The following is a 19,910-nucleotide window of genomic DNA, read 5'->3' as shown; positions in this document are numbered from 1 at the left end:
CTTCATTATTTTCATATATGTACTGTATATACACTGAGTATACAAAACATTAAGAATGCCTGCTCTTTCCATGACATAGACTGACCATGTGAATCCAGGTGAAAGCTATGATCCCTTATTAATGTCACTCGTTAAATCCACTTCAATCAGTGGAGATGAAGGGGAGGAGACAGGTTAAAGAAGGACTTTTAAGCCTTGAGACAATTAAAATCAAATAACATTTTATTGGTCACATAGACATATTTAGAATATATTTTTTTTACATTTATTGCAGGTGTAGTGAAATGCTTGTGTTCCTTGCTCCAACAGTGCAGTAGTATCTAACAATTCACAACAATACACACAATTCTAAAAGTAAAATAATGGAAATATATAAATATTAGGATGAGCAATGTCGGAGCGGCATTGACTAGAATATAGTAGAATACAGTATATATATATTAAATTAGTAAAACAGTATGTAAACATTATTAAAGTGAGTAGTGTTCTATTATTAAAGTGACCAGTGATTCCATGTCTATGTTGATAGGGCAGCAGCCTCTAAGGTGCAGGGTTGAGAAACCGGGTGGTAGCCGGTAAGTGATGGCTATTTAGCAGTCTGATGGCCTTGAGTTAGAAGCTATTTTTTCAGTCTCTCGGCCCCAGCTTTGATGCACCTGTACTGACCCTGCCTTCTGGATGATAACGGGGTGAAAAGGTCGTGGCTCGGGTGGTTGATGTCCTTAATGATCTTTTTGGCCTTTCAGTGATATCGGGTGCTGTAGGTGTCCTGGAGGGCAGGCAGTGTGCCCCGGTGATGCGTTGGGCCGACTGCACCACCATCTGAAGACCCCTGCAGTTGTGGGCGGTGGAGTTGCCGTACCAGGTGGTGATACAGCCCGACAGGTTGCTCTCAATTGTGCATCTGACCTGGCACTTTGTTTGTTCCGGCCCGTATTTTCCGGCCCCGATAACTCTTGTGGCATGATTGTAGATATTCTAATAAAAGCGATCAACGTTAAATCAAGTTGCCTCCTTGTTATTTCCCTCCCGCCCCACAGACAGATCATCATGTAAAAGCACTGTGATCCTTCTGTGTAATCATCCTATCCTGCAACATTGATTCCAACCTGCTTTCTTGTTTGTACATAGAGGTTATGGGGAGGGCCGGTGGGGTAAGTAACTGATCTTGACACAGGTCTTGGTAGTGGTGGTCAGCCAGTGAAGAGGTCCCTAAAGAATCACGCTACGTAGCCTAGGCTAGTCATCTCCCTACTGAATTTGAATCGTGAGAAAGCCAAATAAAAAAATGGATAAGAAAAAGCAATAGAGTATGATGAGATTTTTCAAGTCCTAAAATCCAGAGAAAGATGTTGAATTAAACCCAGAATGTAGGCCTAATAGCGAGAGACACAGAGGGAGACGCGGAGCTGGGGGGAGGGGGGGCAGTGCATCCACCGACAAAGTGCTCGGTGCAGGTGCAATTTACAGTTCAAGAACAAGCAAACGTATAACACCCGGCTTGTCATGCAGAATAAAACATTGGGTTATACAACATGCAAAAAGGTAGGGAGCTTGGGTCTAAAAATGACTGGAGGTATTAACCTAGCAAAAGAGTGGGTGGGATGTACAGTCGTGGCCAAAAGTTTTGAGAATGACACAAATATTAATTTTCACAAAGTCTGCTGCCTTAGTTTGTATGATGGCAATGTGCGTATACTCCAGAATGTTATGAAGAGTGATCAGATGAATTGCAATTAATTGCAAATTCCCTCTTTGCCATGCAAATGAACTAAATCCCCCAAAAACATTTCCACTGCATTTCAGCCCTACCACAAAATGACCAGCTGAGAACATGTCAGTGATTCTCTCGTTAACACAGATGTGAATGTTGATGAGGACAAGGCTGGAGATAACTCTGTCATGCTGATTGAGTTCGAATAACAGACTGGAAGCTTCAAAAGGAGTGTGGTGCTTGGAATCATTGTTCTCTGTCAGCCATGGTTACCTGCAAGGAAACACGTGCCGTCATCATTGCTTTGCACAAAAAGGGCTTCACAGGCAAGGATATTGCTGCCAGTAAGATTGCACCTAAATCAACCATTTATCAGATCATCAAGAACTTCAAGGAGAGCGGTTCAATTGTTGTGAAGAAGGCTTCAGGGCGCCCAAGAAAGTCCAGCAAGCGCAAGGACCGTCTCCTAAAGTTGATTCAGCTGCAGGATTGGGGCACCACCAGTACAGAGCTTGCTCAGGAATAGCAGCAGGCAGGTGTGAGTGCATCTGCACGCACAGTGAGGCGAAGACTTTTGGAGGATGGCCTGGTGTCAAGAAGGGCAGCAAAGAAGCCACTTCTCTCCAGGAAAAACATCAGGGACAGACTGATATTCTGCAAAAGGTATATGGATTGGACTGCTGAGGACTGGTGTAAAGTCATTTTCTCTGATGAATCCCCTTTCCGATTGTTTGGGGCATCCAGAAAAAAGCTTTTCCGGAGGAGACAAGGTAAGCGCTACCATCAGTCCTGTGTCATGCCAACAGTAAAGCATCCTGAAACCATTCATGTGTGGGGAGCACTATGTGTTCTGGAACCTCCCGACTTTACAAATTAAGCACTGGGTGAACCATTTCAGATTGTCAGTGATGTGTACGCCGAGGAACTTGACGTTTTTCACCTTCTCCACTGCGGTCAGGACTATGTGGATGGGGGGCGTACTCCCTCTGCTGTCTCCTGAAGTCCACAATCAGCTCCTTCGTTTTGTCTGGCTAGACTGTAAACTCTCTTTCCAGACTCAAAGGTTCTTTTCCTGGCACCACTCCACCAGGGCCCTCACCTCCTCCATGTAGGCTGTCTCGTCATTGTTGGTAATCATTGTTGGAGACATGGATTGTGTATGTATGCCATTCAGAGGGTGCCTTTGAACAGGGTACGGTACTAGGTGCCAGGCGCACCAGTTTGTGTCAAGAACTGCAACACTTCTGAGTTTTTAACAATTTCCCGTGTGTATCAAGAATGATCCACCACTCAAAGGACATCCAACCCACTCTACACAACTGTGGGAAGCATTGGAGTCCAGTGTGGCCAGCATTCCTGTGGAATGGTTTCGACACCTTGTAGAGTCCATACCACAACAGATTGAGGCTGTTCTGAGGGCAAGAAGGGGGGAATTTTGCTCTGCCCGGAGTATCCCTGAAGTACCCACTCATGTGCATTTTACCAGTAGGCTGATGGTCTCATGAGTCTTCTCAAGTACCCTTTGTGGATAGGCCAAGTACCCCTAGGGGTCCTAGTAACCCTGGTTGGGAATCACTTCACTGTATTACCCTTCAGAAACACTTCTGATTATGAAAATAATTTATTTTTTGAATTTCAAGGTTGTAGAGCAAAATGTTAGGAAACAACAACAACAACCTTGAAATTCAAAAAATAGATTATTTTCATAATCAGAAGTGTTTCTGAAGGGTAATACATTTTCCCCCTGATTTGGATCTATGCTTGGTTCTCACAGGGTTAAGGCAATCTGCTGCATTTACAGTGGTGGAAAAAGTACCCAATTATCATATTTGAGTCAAAGTAAAGATACTTTTATAGTAAAGTCTTAAAAAAAGTAAAGTCTTAAAGTATTTGGTTTGAAATATACTTAAGTATCAAAAGTAAATGTAATTGCTAAAATATACTTAAGTATCAAAAGTAAAAGTTTAAATCATTTCAAATTCCTTATATTAAGCAAACCAGACAGCACAATGTGTTTTTATTTATTTATTGATAACCAGGGACACAGATCAGAGGCAGTAGAGATGTCCAGGGATGTTCTCTCGATAAGTGTGTGAATTGGACCACTTTCCAGTCCTGCTAAGCATTCAAAATTGAACAAGTACTTTTGGGTATCAGGGGAAATGTATGGAGTAAAAAGTACATTACTTACATTAGGAATGTAGTGAAGTAAAAGTTATCAAAAATAGAAATAGTAAAGTACAGATACCCAAAAAAACTACTTAAGTAGTACTTTAAAGTATTTTTAATTAATTACTTTACACCACTGTGCATTTCCCAGGTTTCAATACTCAGGCTTCAATTGTGCCTGTTAAGAAACATTTACATTTTACATTTTAGTCATTTAGCAGATGCTCTTATCCAGAGTGACTTAGAGTTAAGATAGCTACTATAGGTGGGACAACCACATATCACAGTCATAGTAAGTACTTTTTTTCCTCAGTAAAGTAGCTATCAGGAAAGTCAGAGCTAGTAAGAGGGTAAAACGTGATGCGCAAGTGTTAGTTCATGAAAGGTGGGGGGGGGGGGGGGGGGGGCTGTAGAATGATTTAAGTAACTCTTTGAAGAGGGAGGGTTTCAGATTTTTTTGGAAGATGGGCAGGGACTTCTACCATTGGGGTGCCAGAACAGAGAAGAGCTTGGACTGGTCTGAGCGGGAGCTGCCCTCCAGTAGGGGTGGGAGTGCCAAAAGACCAGAGATGGCAGAACGGAGTGCACGGATGTAGGGTTTGAGCATAGTTAAGGAGGGGCAGTTCCTCTTGCTGCTCCGTAGGAAAGTACCATGGTCTTATAGTCGAGGCATGTAGGAACCTGTCCCCTGTCTCCCTGCAAGAGGAATAACAGGGTTTAAATATCCTCTCAGTATGGTCCTCACTTGGACCATACCATTGTTAACCAATCAACAATCAACCCCTTCAATAAAGGCATGAAAAGAAAGAGTTGATATTAGCGGACTAACAAACAATTAGTTTGGAAACAAACCAATTGAATTGACGGCATCTAACCAAAATCTAAACATGCGCAGCTCTGTGACACCACTGTTGCTTAATAAATGTGAACGAAAAGCGATTTTTTTTAAACTTTGAACTTTTGTAAACACTTTTTATTTGGTCAAACCCTGGGACACATGATCATGTGACAAGTCACAGTTCATGTTTGGGGAGCCTCTTGTTTGTTAGTTGAGTTGGAAGTTGAGAAGTTCTGTTGACTTTGCTCTTCTGTATCTTTTGAAGCGAACGTTGAAAGAGATCATTGCTCTGTGGGTTTCTGAGATCAAGGTCTGTGTTTGTGTTTTAGATGGGGAGAGAGGTATCAGAAGAAAATAGATAGTTGGACAGAAAAATTAGATGCTATATCCGTTTTTGGACTTATAAATGAATAATACATACCCATTGATTCTTGAAGGATACAACTTATGCCTCATGAGCTTAGTTCAACTGTTGTACCCTATCAGAACTTAACATTTTACCTTGTTTTGTTCCAATGTTTGTTAACAATGTAAATGAACACTGTAGTTATAGCATCAAAATATGGTTAAAACTAAGGTTGCACATTTGAGAGAATATTCAGAGGTGGACACTTTCCGTGGAAATGAACGGGAATATATAGGAATTAATGCCAATATATGTGAATTCATGGAATATATATGCATATTTACCATATCATATGGAGACAAACAAACTTTTTACCTATTCATAAGTAGACATAATTGCAAATGATTAAATCCTTCCAATAGAAAAAAAAGATTTAGTTATGAATTGAACTTTAATTAAATGAGTTGACTCTTCACATGGGGTGATTTCATTGAACAAAAAAAAAGGGAGTATTGAATGATCCCCAATGATCCATCTCATCTTCCAAAAACCTTTTTCAACATAGATCTGTAAAATGATAGTCTAGAAACTAAAGCTTTGGTTGTCTTCCTCTCAGGCTTCCATGTCTTCTCCCTGGACCTCCTCAATTGAACGTCAGACTCTGAGGTCTCATCTTCACTGTCACTTTCCAACCTTGTTGAGAATGGTTCGTTGTCAGGCTCAAAACGCCTCAAATTTGCCCGGATGACCACCATTCTTTTAACCATTTTTTTTATTAGTCAGCCTGTTTTGTGCTTTGGTGTGTGTTCTCCCAAACAAGGACTAGTTGCGTTCTGAGGCGGCTGATGTTGTTGGGATTTGGAGGATGATGGAGGCAACAGGGGAAAGAGCCTCAGATCCACAAAGTCCCTTCCACCAGGTGGCTGATGAGATATGTTGGCACGACTGCCATATTGCATCTCCATCTGTCATGTCTTGTTATGTCTGTTCCTGTCCTTTCTCTTCACTCTGTCTCTCTCTGCTGGTCTTTTTAGGTTACCTTCTCTGTCTCTCATTCTTCAGCTGTTCTACATCTTCCCTAACTAGCTCATCCACTCTTTCCCACCTGTTCTCTCTTCCCCCTCTGATTAGGTCTCTATTTCTCTCTCTGTTCCTGCTACTTTCAGTGTCTGATTCTTGTTTGTGTTTTTCATGCCAGAAGCAAGCTGTCGTCCCGTTTGCTTCCACCTTGTCCTATCCTGTCGGAGTCTGCCTGGCAGGTGCATCCTGCATTATACTAACGTTCTTTTTGTTCCATTGACAACGTTGGAAGAGGATTTATGCCATTCCTGTTTTTCATTAAAGAACTCTGTTTTCTGTTAAAACCGCTTTTGGGTCTTCACTCAAGTACATAACAGAAGAATCAGACCAAGAAGGGACCCAGCGGCTCCGGACCCTTTTCACTCCGCCGTCGAGATCCAGGGAGCGATGCTAGGCAGACACGAGGAGGAATTGTCTGCTGCTCGACATGCCGTTGAGACCCTGGCCGTCCAAGTCTCCGACCTCACAAGACAGGTTCACCAACTCCACCTCGATCCACCGCCCACTTCCAGGGTTTCCGAGTCTCCGGAGCCCAGGATCAACAACCCGCCCTGTTACTCAGGGGAGCCCACTGAGTGCCGCTCATTCCTCACTCAGTGTGATGTGGTGTTCTCTCTCCAGCCCAACACTTACTCCAGGAGCGCAGCCCGCATCGCCTACGTCATTTCTCTCCTCACCGGACGGGCTCGTGAGTGGGGCACGGCAATCTGGGAGGCGAGGGCTGAGTGTATTATCCAGTTTCAGGACTTTAAGGAGGAGATGATACGGGTTTTTGACCGTTCTGTTTTTGGGGAGGAGGCTTCCAGGGCCCTGTCTTCCCTATGTCAGGGGAATCGATCCATAACGGATTATTCTATTGAGTTTCGCACTCTCGCTGCCTCTAGTGACTGGAACGAGCCGGCTTTGCTCGCTCGTTTTCTGGAGGGTCTCCTCGTCGAGATTAAGGATGAGATCCTCTCCCGGGAGGTTCCTTCCAGTCTGGACTCCTTAATAGCTCTCGCTATTCGCATAGAGCGACGGTTTGATCTTCGTCGCCGAGCACGTGGAAAGGAGTTCGCGTTCTCCGTTGCTCCCCTCTCCACATCACTGCCACCTGCCGCATCACTGCCACCCTCTTCCGCCGGCTCGGATGCTGAGCCTATGCAGCTGGGGGTATCCGCATCTCGGCCAAGGAGAAGGAACGGAGAATCACCAATCGCCTCTGTCTCTACTGCGGCTCCGCTGGTCATTTTGTCACCTCATGTCCAGTAAAAGCCAGAGCTCATCAGTAAGAGGAGGGCTACTGGTGAGCGCAACTACTCAGGCCTCTCCTTCTGGATCACGCACTACCTTTCCGGTCCATCTCCGCTGGCCCGGTTCATCTGCTTCCTGCAGTGCCTTGATAGACTCTGGGGCGGAGGGCTGTTTTATGGACGAGACCTGGGCTCGGGAACATGACATTCCTCTCAGACAGTTAGGGGAGCCAACGGCCTTGTTCGCTTTAGATGGTAGTTCTCTCCCCAAGATTCAGCGTGAGACGCTGCCTTTAACCCTCACTGTCTCTGGTAATCATAGCGAAACCATTTCTTTTTTAATTTTTCGTTCACCTTTTACACCTGTTGTTTTGGGTCATCCCTGGCTAGTGCGCCATAACCCTTCTATTAATTGGTCTAGTAATACTATCCTATCCTGGAATGTTTCTTGTCATGTGACCTGTTTAATGTCTGCTATCCCTCCTGTTTCCTCTGTCTCTTCTTCACAGGAGGAGCCTGGCGATTTGACAGGGGTGCCGGAGGAGTATCACGATCTGCGCACGGTGTTCAGTCGTTCCAAGGCCACTTCTCTCCCTCCACACCGGTCGTATGACTGTAGTATTGATCTCCTTCCGGGAACTACTCCCCCGGGGTAGATTATACTCTCTGTCGGCTCCCGAACGTAAGGCTCTCGAGGATTATTTGTCGGTTTCGCTCGACGCCGGTACCATAGTCTCCTCCTCCTCTCCCGCCGGAGCGGGGTTTTTTTTTGTTCAGAAGAAGGACGGGTCCCTGCGCCCATGCGTGGATTATCGAGGGCTGAATGACATAACAGTTAAGAATCGTTATCCGCTTCCTCTTATGTCTTCAGCCTTCGAGATCCTGCAGGGAGCCAGGTTTTTCACCAAATTGGACCTTCGTAACGCCTACCATCTCGTGCGCATCAGGGAGGGGGACGAGTGGAAGACGGCGTTTAACACTCCGTTAGGGCACTTTGAATACCGGGTTCTTCCTTTCGGCCTCGTTAACGCTCCAGCTGTCTTTCAGGCACTAGTTAACGACGTCCTGAGAGACATGCTGAACATTTTTGTTTTCGTTTACATGGACGATATCCTGATTTTTTCACCGTCTCTCTCGATTCATGTTCAGCACGTGCGACGCGTCCTCCAGCGCCTTTTGGAGAACTGTCTTTATGTGAAGGCTGAGAAGTGCACTTTTCATGCCGCCTCTGTCCCTTTTCTCGGTTCCGTTATTTCCGCTGAGGGCATTAAGATGGATCCCGCTAAGGTCCAGGCTGTCATTGATTGGCCCGTTCCTAAGTCACGCGTCGAGCTGCAGCGCTTTCTGGGCTTCGCTAATTTCTATCGTCGTTTCATCCGTAATTTCGGTCAGGTGGCAGCTCCCCTCACAGCCCTTACTTCTGTTAAGACGTGCTTTAAGTGGTCCGTTTCCGCCCAGGGAGCTTTTGATCTTCTTAAGAATCGTTTTACATCCGCACCTATTCTTGTTACACCTGACATCTCTAGTCAGTTTGTTGTTGAGGTTGACGCGTCAGAGGTGGGCGTGGGGGCCATTCTTTCTCAGCGCTCTCTCTCTGACGGCAAGGTCCATCCTTGCGCGTTTTTCTCTCATCGCTTATCGCCGTCAGAACGTAACTATGATGTTGGTAATCGCGCAACTGCTCGCCATCCGCTTAGCCCTAGGCGAATGGCGACAGTGGTTGGAGGGGGCGACCGTTCCTTTTGTCGTTTGGACTGACCATAGGAACCTTGAGTACATCCGTTCAGCCAAACGACTTAATGCGCGTCAGGCTCGTTGGGCTCTGTTTTTCGCTCGTTTCGAGTTTGTTATTTCTTATCGTCCGGGCTCAAAAACACCAAGCCTGATGCTTTATCTCGTCTCTTCAGTTCTTCTGAGGTCTCCACCGACCCCGAGGGGATTCTCCCTGAAGGGCGTGTTGTCGGGTTGACTGTCTGGGGAATTGAGAGGCAGGTAAAGCAAGCACTCGCTCACACTCCGTCGCCGCAAGCTTGTCCTAGGAACCTTCTGTTCGTTCCCGTTCCTACTCGTCCGGCCGTTCTTCAGTGGGCCCACTCTGCCAAGTTAGCCGGCCACCCCGGCGTTCGGGGTACGCTCGCTTCCATTCGCCAGCGTTTCTGGTGGCCCACTCGGGAACGTGACGCGCGTTGATTTGTCGCCGCTTGTTCGGTCTGCGCGCAGACTAAATCTGGGAACTCTCCTCCTGCCGGCCGTCTCAGACCGCTTCCCATTCCCTCTCGACCGTGGTCTCACATCGCTTTAGATTTCATCACCGGACTGCCTTCATCAGCGGGGAAGACAGTTATTCTTACGGTTGTCGATAGATTCTCTAAGGCGGCTCATTTCATTCCTCTCGCTAAGCTCCCTTCTGCTAAGGAGACGGCTCAGATCATTATCGAGAATGTTTTCCGAATTCATGGCCTTCCGTCTGACGTCGTTTCCGACAGAGGCCCGCAGTTCACGTCTCAATTTTGGAGGGAGTTTTGCCGTTTGATTGGGGCTTCCGTCAGTCTCTCGTCCGGCTTTCATCCCCAGTCTAACGGTCAAGCCGAACGGGCCAATCAGACTGTTGGTCGCATTTTACGCAGTCTTTCTTTTCGTAACCCTGCGTCTTGGTCAGAACAGCTCCCCTGGGCAGAGTACGCCCACAACTCGCTTCCCTCGTCTGCTACTGGTCTATCTCCTTTTCAGAGTAGCCTCGGGTACCAGCCTCCGCTGTTCTCATCTCAGCTCGCCGAGTCCTGCGTCCCCTCCGCTCAGGCTTTTGTCCAGCGTTGCGAGCGCACCTGGAAGGGGGTCAGGTCGGCACTTTGCCGTAATAGGGCGCAGACTGTGAGGGCCGCTAATAAGCGTAGGACCAAGAGTCCTAGATATTGTTGCGGTCAGAGAGTATGGCTCTCCACTCAGAACCTTCCCCTGAAGACAGCTTCTCGCAAGTTGGCCCCGCGGTTCATTGGTCCGTTCCGTATTTCCCAGGTCATTAATCCTGTCGCTGTGCGACTTCTTCTCCCGCGCTATCTTCGTCGCGTTCACCCGGTCTTCCATGTCTCCTGTGTTAAGCCCGTTCTTCGCGCCCCGCTCGTCCCTCCCCCCCATCCTTGTCGAGGGCGCACCCATCTACAGGGTTCGTAAGATTTTGGACATGCGCCCTCGGGGCCGTGGTCATCAGTACCTAGTGGATTGGGAGGGGTACGGTCCTGAGGAGAGGAGTTGGGTTCCCTCTCGGGACGTGCTGGACCGTTCGCTGATCGATGATTTCCTCCGTTGCCGCCAGGTTTCCTCCTCGAGTGCGCCAGGAGGCGCTCGGTGAGTGGGGGGTACTGTCATGTCTTGTTATGTCTGTTCCTGTCCTTTCTCTTCACTCTGTCTCTCTCTGCTGGTCTTTTTAGGTTACCTTCTCTGTCTCTCATTCTTCAGCTGTTCTACATCTCCCCTAACTAGCTCATCCACTCTTTCCCACCTGTTCTCTCTTCCCCCTCTGATTAGGTCTCTATTTCTCTCTCTGTTCCTGCTACTTTCAGTGTCTGATTCTTGTTTGTGTTTTTCATGCCAGAAGCAAGCTGTCGTCCCGTTTGCTTCCACCTTGTCCTATCCTGTCGGAGTCTGCCTGGCAGGTGCATCCTGCATTATACTAACGTTCTTTTTGTTCCATTGACAACGTTGGAAGAGGATTTATGCCATTCCTGTTTTTCATTAAAGAACTCTGTTTTCTGTTAAAACCGCTTTTGGGTCTTCACTCAAGTACATAACACCATCCCAAAGTCCTTGCTTGGAAGTGTACTTCACCAGGCTGCCAAGAACCTTGCCCTTATCCAGGCCATGGTGGCGAGACATGGTACTGATGACACCAACAGACAGGATTCTCTTGCCAGCATTCTTGGGGTCCAACATGTACACTGCGGCGTGTATGGGCTTCAGGCAGAAGTCTTCATGCTTTTGATGTATTTCAGAAATGCAATTTCCTCTGCTTGGAGTAACAGTGAATTGGGCAGGGCAGTACAGATTTCTTCTCTTATATCTGCAAGCAAAGTCTGAACATCAGACAGGATGGCATTGTCTCCCTCAATCCTTGCATAGGTTTAGGTTTCAGGCTGCTTACCACTCTCTCCCAAAATAAATCACCCAGGAGAATCCTCTTGATGGGGCTGTCCATATCGGCACACTGTGATATGGCCATTTCTTGGAGAGACTCATTCCCCTCCAGGAGACTGCCAAACATGATGACAACACCACCCCAAAGGGTGTTGCTGGGCAACTTCAATGTGGTGATCTTATTCTTCTCACTTTTCTTGGTGAGGCAGATTGCTGCTATAACTCGATGACCCTTCACATACCTAACAATTTCCTTGGCTCTTTTGTATAGTGTATCCATTGTTTTCACTGCCTTGATGTCCTTGAGGAGCAGATTTAATGCATGAGCTGCACAGCCAATAGGTGTGATGTGAGGGTAGGACTCCTCAACTTTAGACCATGCAACATTCATGTTTGCAGCATTGTCCATCACCATTTACATTCTTTATTTTTGAAAATGTTATTTCACCTTTATTTAACCAGGTAGGCCATTTGAGAACAAGTTCTCATTTACAACTGCGACCTGGCCAAGATAAAGCAAAGCAGTGAGACAAAAACAACAACACAGAGTTACACATGGGATAAACAAATGTACAGTCAATAGCACAATAGAAAAATCTGTATACAGTGTTTGCAAATGAAGTAAGGAGGTAAGGCAATAAATAGGCCATAGTGGTGAAGTAACTACAATTTAGCAATTAACACTGGAGTGATAGATGTGCAGATGAGGATGTACTGGTGTGCAAAAGAGCAGAAAAAACAAAACCAATATGGGATGAGGTAGGTAGTTGGTTGGATGGGCTATTTACAGATGGGCTGTGTACAGCTGCAGCGATCGATAAGCTGCTCTGACAGCTGATGCTTAATGTTAGTGAGGGAAATATAAGTCTCCAACTTCAGTGATTTTTGCAATTCATTCCAGTCATTGGCAACAGAGAACTGGAAGGAAAGGCGGCCAAAGGAAGTGTTGGCTTCGGGGATGACCAGTGAAATATACCTGCTGGAGCGCGTGCTATGGGTGGGTGTTGCTGTGGTGACCAGTGAGATGAGATAAGGCAGAGCTTCACCTAGCAAAGACTTATAGATGACCTGGAGCCAGTGGGTTTGGCAACGAATATGTAATGAGGGCCAGCCAACGAAAGCATACAGGTCGCAGTAGTGGGTAGTATATGGGGCTTTGGTGACAAAACGGATGGCACTGTGATAGGCTGCATCCAGTTTGCTGAATAGAGTGTTGAAGGCTATTTTGTAAATAACATCGTCAAAGTCAAGGATCGGTAGGATAGTCAGTTTTACGAGGGCATGTTTGGCAGCATGAGTAAAGGAGGCTTTGTTACGAAATAGGAAGCCGATTCTAGATTTAATTTTGGATTGGAGATGCTTAATATTTAACATTTACATTTAAGTCATTTAGCAGACGCTCTTATCCAGAGCGACTTACAAATTAATATGAGCCTGGAAAGGGAGTTTACAGTCTAGCCAGACACCTAGGTATTTATAGTTGCCCACATATTCTAAGCCAGAACTGTCCAGAGTAATGATGCTTCTTTTGTCAGAGGTTGCTTGTTGTGAGCGCTGAGGGAACGTTATGCACTTGGCCAGATGATTCTGCATCTTTGTTGCATTCTTCACATATGATTTGGCACAGTATTTGAAAATGTACACAGCTTTTCTTTCTACATTAGATGCAGTGAAATGTCTCCACACATCAGATAGTGCCCGTGGCATTTTCCTATAAAGATTAGAAAAATGTTTTAAAAAATAAATACAATTCCATGTACAGATAAATAGTTAAGCTGTTATATTGAACAATTCCTTTGTTAGACAAATGTTTTCAAATGAAACCTGTATGGAAACAGGTGAAGTAACACTCCTCAGTTAGCAGGCTCAAGCAAGCTAAAACCCACATGGTAGCAAAAACTAACAAGCAGAAATTAACACGTTAGAAATGATTTAAGGCTACTATTTACTAGTTAACAAAAAAATCATGTATGTCATATATAATATTTTCACCCCACCCAGTATTGTGATCAAAACTTACCAGAAAGCATGTAGTCCTTGGCTCAGACAGTGTAGTAGTGTGGGCTCAATAGCATCTCATTAGTGTGCAAGATCTTGCGAATCAGCTGTACATGTGATGGAAGAGTGCACTGCACATGTGATGGAAGAATGCACTGTGCATGCAATTCCATTGATTTGAGATAGTTTAACCAAAATATGCCACAAGACCTAGAATTGCCTTATGTGTATCCCACAAAAAAAGGTTCACTGTTATAAGCTAACTTTTTTTGATGAATTTAAGAAAAATTCCCCAAATTCCCGGGCTTAACTTCCCATGGAGAATTACCAGAAATTTACCGGAAAGTTTCCGACCATTTGCAACACTAGTTAAACCTATACATTTGATATCATGGATGGTCAGTCCTTGCATCCATAGCTCTGAGTGGTATGATTTCTCCAGCCCCATCCCTGAGCTTTTTACCAAAATAGAGGCAGGGTCTCTGCTTTGTTATTGCTTCAATTAAGGACTCAAGCTTTAAATCTTGGACGGTTAGTGAATGACATTTTCCCAGAATGACTCTTCACACACGACAATCTAGTGACCATAAACCAATCATCATCTCACATGGGTGATCTTGGAAGACCCGATGGCCTGCAGATATCCTTCTGTTATTATTACATCTCAGGCACAAATGTTCTGACTTGCTACTCAGCCCACCACGGGGTTTGACTCATCTCTGTAAAATCAGTGGTCTGTTATCATTTCTCCCTCCTTCTCTCCCTCCACATTCCCAATTCCTGGAAATATTACAAGCGGAAGGTGAGCCGTAGGAAAATGCCTTTCAACCTTTCCCCATAGTTAAAGATACTCTACACCGCATTATTTCTTCAAACAAACAGAGTGAGATTGAAAAGGCATGGGCTCTGGTAAAACTCTTCCCCAGGTTTGAAGCAGCATGACCTGGCCAGGGGGTGGGGGACACATCTGAGAGAACAGCAGGTAGAAGCGTCCTGGGGATGGCTAGACAAAGAGCCTCTCTGTTCACCATGTTGGTTTTTACAGGGGACGAGGATCCATGTCATGCAGGACAAGAGGTGTGTCTCTTTTCCTTAGGATCTAGATAGAAACAGAGTGGAGAATAGATGGGTTCCTACAATGCACATCCCATAGCTTTCAGAGGACTCTCGTTTCTTCTAAATTGTGTCCTGTACTACTGATATCAAAATGTAAGATATCTCCTGGAACATGCCCTGAGATGACAGAGGTGAACCTAAAGCCAGTGAATTTAGTGATTTTCTATTAATTTTCTATTATTAACTGTTTATTGTACAAATGTAAATCCCAAGTCTGGACACATTTTCACAATCATTAAAACCTCTAGTGACTCCCCATCCCACATGCGGGAGCGTAATCATCGCCTGACACTAATTAGCATAACGCAACGGACATAAATATTCCTAGAAAATATTCCTATTCATGAAAATCACAAATGAAATATATTGAGACACAGCTTAGCCTTTTGTTAATCACCCTGTCATCTCAGATGTTCAAAATATGCTTTACAGCCAAAGCTAGACAAGCATTTGTGTAAGTTTATCGATAGCCTAGCATAGCATTTTGTCCAGCTAGCAGCGGGTCACTTGGTCACGTAAATCAGAAAAGCAATCAAATTAAATTGTTTACCTTTGATGAGCTTCGGATGTTTTCACTCACGAGACTTCCAGTTAGATAGCAAATGTTCCTTTTTTCCAAAAATATTATTTTTGTAGGCAAAATAGCTCCGTTTGTTCTTCACGTTTGGCTGAGAAATGGCCCGGAAATTGCAGTCACAAAAACTGCGAAAAATATTCCAAATTAGCTCCATAATAATCGACAGAAACATGGCAAACGTTGTTTATAATCAATCCTCAAGGTGTTTTTCAAATATCTATTCGATAATATATCCATCGGGACAATTAGTTTTTCAGTAGGACCAATTGGAGTAATGGCTACCTCTGTATTTTGCGCGAGAATCTCTCTGGGAGCATCAGGTGACCACTTGCGCAATGTAGCTGCTTACGGGTATTCTTTAACATAAATGCGTAAAACTACGTCACAAATGCTGTAGACACCTTCGGGAATATGAAGAAAAAGTAAACTGGTTGATAGCCCATTCACTGCTCAATAGGGACGCATTGGAACGCAGCGCTTTCCAAACATGAGGCACTTCCGCATTGGATTTTTCTCAGGCTTTTGCCTGCAACATCAGATCTGTTATACTCACAGACAATGTTTTTAGAGTTTTGGAAACTTTAGAGTGTTTTCTATCCTAAGCAGTCAATTATATGCATATTCTAGCATCTTGTCCTGACAAAATATCCCGTTTATTACGGGAACGTTTTTTTTCCAAAAATGAAAATACTGCCCTCTAGTCACAACAGGTATTAACAATACCAGTCAATTCATGTCCTGGCTTTTGGATATGAGTTTATAATATCATCCAGTCCGACACTCTCAGAAGAATTAAGACTGGGTTAATTAAAGAGTTGGGTTCCATCTCTACTCTGAGACATTTACGTTCCTTTATTTGGTTCAATCTCCCTTTTCCTATAAGTAGTGTTTTAAGATAAATCCCTTAACTTACCAAGCATATGTTCTATGTGAACTTCAGGTGAGGACACAGAATTTCCCCCAAATCCTGTCTATTGGCGTTCTGTATGTGGCAGCAAGGAGGTCAAAGGGTACACAGAGAGATGGCAAATAAGTCATTACTTATATTACTACGATTAAAGCATGCAGGATGATTTGTCAAGTCACAATTAAGACATAACCATGGGGGTGCCACATGGTTCCACATTAAAGACTTACATTGGAGTCTGAGACTCAGACATTTAATCTGGCGGCAGGTCAAGAAGTCAACTGTCAAATTCAATCAGGGTAACACTTTACATCAATTAAGGTATACTTAAAAAGCATTCATTAATGGGTTTATTAGTAGTTAAAAAATGTTATTTCTAAGTTTATAGATAGTTTATAAATATGTAATAAACCGCTACAATACATTGGCTGAAATCATTACCTCAATCAGTTGATTTGCATTGCTGACAGAAATCAACATAGTTAGATCCAAAGAGTTAATAAATACTACGTAAGTTATTTCCTGTACTTAATTTCTTCACAAATTGTTTATTTGATTATTTGCAACAAAATGTACCCTGTAAACCAGAGTGACCCAGTGGATTAGTCACTAGTTATTGGAATCAAAGAAAGTACATAGAGGTGGATTGTGAACGCAACTGTACCGCAAGTCCCTCTCCCTACGTCACCCTACATTGTGAAACTGTTCCTTCATCTCATAATGACTGGTTAAATTTGCTTAATACGTCATGTTTGTTCTGTACCTGGAAGGCTGAACTGAAGAATACTGTAGATGCATAACTAACTGGGTCAGCTAGGCACCATGGTTTCCCCAATGATGACCCCATGAACTTTTGGCCGCTGTCTCACTATTGTAAACAATATGAATGTGTTGAAAATTACCCTGTTAAAGGAATGTGGCACCTGAATCTCATTCTGACCCACAATGTCACACAGTGCAGGGCCCAGAAACGTGAGGCATTTCCTGTCGATACCAGCCAATCCCAGTCGTTCACAAGTTTCCAACCCAAGGCGGCATCGCCCCCCAGGACACCTCGCCCCCCCAGAGCTAAACAATCTTATCACGCTCTGCTCATGTGTTACTTTATTCACAAATCAGTCTACCGGTATCCTATGTGGAATGTATTTTCAGACAGGATTTTTGTAAATCTTTCTTGGTTTTATGCTGTCTGTAAGTTCCCATCAAATAATGTAACCTATGTTGTAGCTAGTAGATACTGCCAGACAAGCAGGAATAAAAGAACACTTCTACTTAGACTGCCTGTCTGCCCTACTGCTATTTGAAAATATGTCATCTTCATATACACTGAATGTACCAAACATTAGGAACACCTTCCTAAAATTGAGTTGCACCCTTTTTCCCTCAGAACATCCTCAATTCATCGAGGCATGGACTCTGCAAGGAGTCGAAAGCGTTCCACAGGAACGCTGGCCCATGTTGCCTCCAATGCTTCCCAAAGTTGTATCAAGTTGGCTGGATGTCCTTTGGGTGGTGGATCATTCTTGATACAGACAGGAAACTGTTGAGTGTGAAATACCCAGGAGCGTTGCAGTTCTTGACACACTCAAACCGGTGCACCTGGCACCTTCTACCATACCCCGTTCAAAGGCACTTAAATCTTTTGTCTTTCCCATTCACCCTCTGAATGGCATACATACACAATCCATATTTCCATTGCTTCAAGGCTTAACAATCCTTCTCTAACCTATCTTCTACACTACATCTAAACTACGTAATAGCCTTATTCTAAAATACATTAATTAATCAATTAATCAATGCATACTTTTTTTACTCTTCAATCTACACACAATACCACATAATGACAAAGTCGAAAACAGGTTTTTAGACATTTTTGCAAATGTATAAAACATAAATACCTCATTTACATAAGTATTCAGGCCCTTTGCTATGAGACTCGAAATTGAGCTCAGGTGCATCCTGTTTCCATTGATCATCCTTGAGATGTTTCTACAATTTGATTGGAGTCTACCTCTGGTAAATTCAATTGATTGGACATGACTTGGAAAGGAACATGCCCGTCTATATAAGGTCCGACAGTTGACAGTGCATGTCAGAGCAAAAACCAAGCCATGAGGTCGAACTATTGTAAAGTGGCTGTTCCACTGGATGTCAGAAGGTGAATTCACCAATTTGTAAGTCGCTCTGGATAAGAGCGTCTGCTAAATGACTTAAATGTAATGTAAATGTCGAAGGAATTGTCCATAGAGCTCCGAGACAGGATTTTGTCGAGACACAGATCTGGGGAAGGGTACCAAAAAATGTCTGCAGCATTGAAGGTCCCCAAGAACATTGTGGCCTCCATCATTTTTTAATTGAAGAGGAATGGAACCACCAAGACTCTTCCTAGAGCTGGCCACCCAGCCAAACTGAGCCATCGGGGGAGAAGGGCCTTGGTCAGGAAGGTTACTCTGAGGTCACTCTGAGACAGCTCTAGAGTTCTTCTGTGGAGATGGAAGAACCTTCCAGAAGGACAACCATCTCTGCAGCACTCCACTGTCACGGCTCCTCCTCTGCAGTGCAGGGGCGGTTCCTCCTGCAGGCAGAGGAGGGTCGTTAGTGATTGGAGTCACCTGGGCTCAGGGCATTTAAATGGCTTCACTAATCTCTCTCTCTCTGCTCCTCCAGGTATGATCCTGTTTTGTTTGTTCCTTTGTAGTTTTGCATAGTTTTCACTCAGTCATTCACACACACAGATTCATGCATCCCTGCACTTTACATACACCTTACATTATGATACTTTCACACCTCATTCCCATTTCTTTGTTTAAAGTTAATAGTTTGGTTTATAATAAATAACCTTTTTGATTGGCCTATACCTGTTCTTTGTGTCCCCTCATCTTTGCCACAGGCTATGAGCCGGGCTGTGACACCACCAATTAGGCCTTTATGGTAGAGTGGCCAGACAGAGCCACTCCTCAGTAAAAGGCACATGACAGTCCACTTGGAGTTTGCCAAAAGGCACCTAAAGGACTCTCAGACCATGAGAAACAAGATTCTCTGGTCTGATGATGTAACGGCTGTTGGTGGAAGTAAGACAAAACCATAAGACAAATAAGACAAAACCAACAGAAAAGGGAAAAGGGATCGGCGGCAGCTAGTAGACCGATGACGACGACCGCTGAGGGCCGCCCGAACAGGAAGTGGAGCCACTTTCGGTAGGAGTCGTGATATGTAGACATGATTAGAGTGCCGTTATTTAAAGTAACTAGTGATACCTTTATTAAATCCATTTATTACATTTATTAAAGTGGCCAGAAATTTGAGTCTGTATGTTGGCAGCAGACACTCTGTCAGTGAAGGCTGTTTAACAGTCTGATGGCCTGGAGATAGAAGCTGTTTTTCAGTCTCTTGGTCCCAGCTTTGATGCACCTGTGCTGACCTCGTCTTCGTGTATGATAGCTGGGTGAACAGGCAGTGGTTTGGGTGGTTTTTGTATTTTATGATCTTTTTGGCCTTCCTGTGACATTGTGTGCTGTAGGTGTCCTGGAGGGCAGGTAGTTTTCCCCTGGTGATGCGTTGTGCAGACCTCACTACCCTCTGGAGAGCCTTGCAGTTGTGGGCGGAGCAGTTGCCGTGCCAGGCTGTGATACAGGCTGACAGGATGCTCTATATTGTGCATCTGTAAAAGTTTGTGGTTTAGGTGACAAGCCAAACGTCTTCTTCATCCTCCTGAGATTGAAGAGGCGCCATTGTACCTTCTTCACCACACTGTCTGTGTCGTTCGACCATTTCAGCTTGTCCGTGATGTGTACGCCGAGGA

Source organism: Oncorhynchus masou, chromosome 5, assembly GCF_036934945.1.
Source record: "Oncorhynchus masou masou isolate Uvic2021 chromosome 5, UVic_Omas_1.1, whole genome shotgun sequence".
Taxonomy (NCBI): domain Eukaryota; kingdom Metazoa; phylum Chordata; class Actinopteri; order Salmoniformes; family Salmonidae; genus Oncorhynchus; species Oncorhynchus masou.
The sequence above is the reverse complement of the archived record's forward strand: the minus strand, read 5'-3'. Positions refer to the sequence as shown.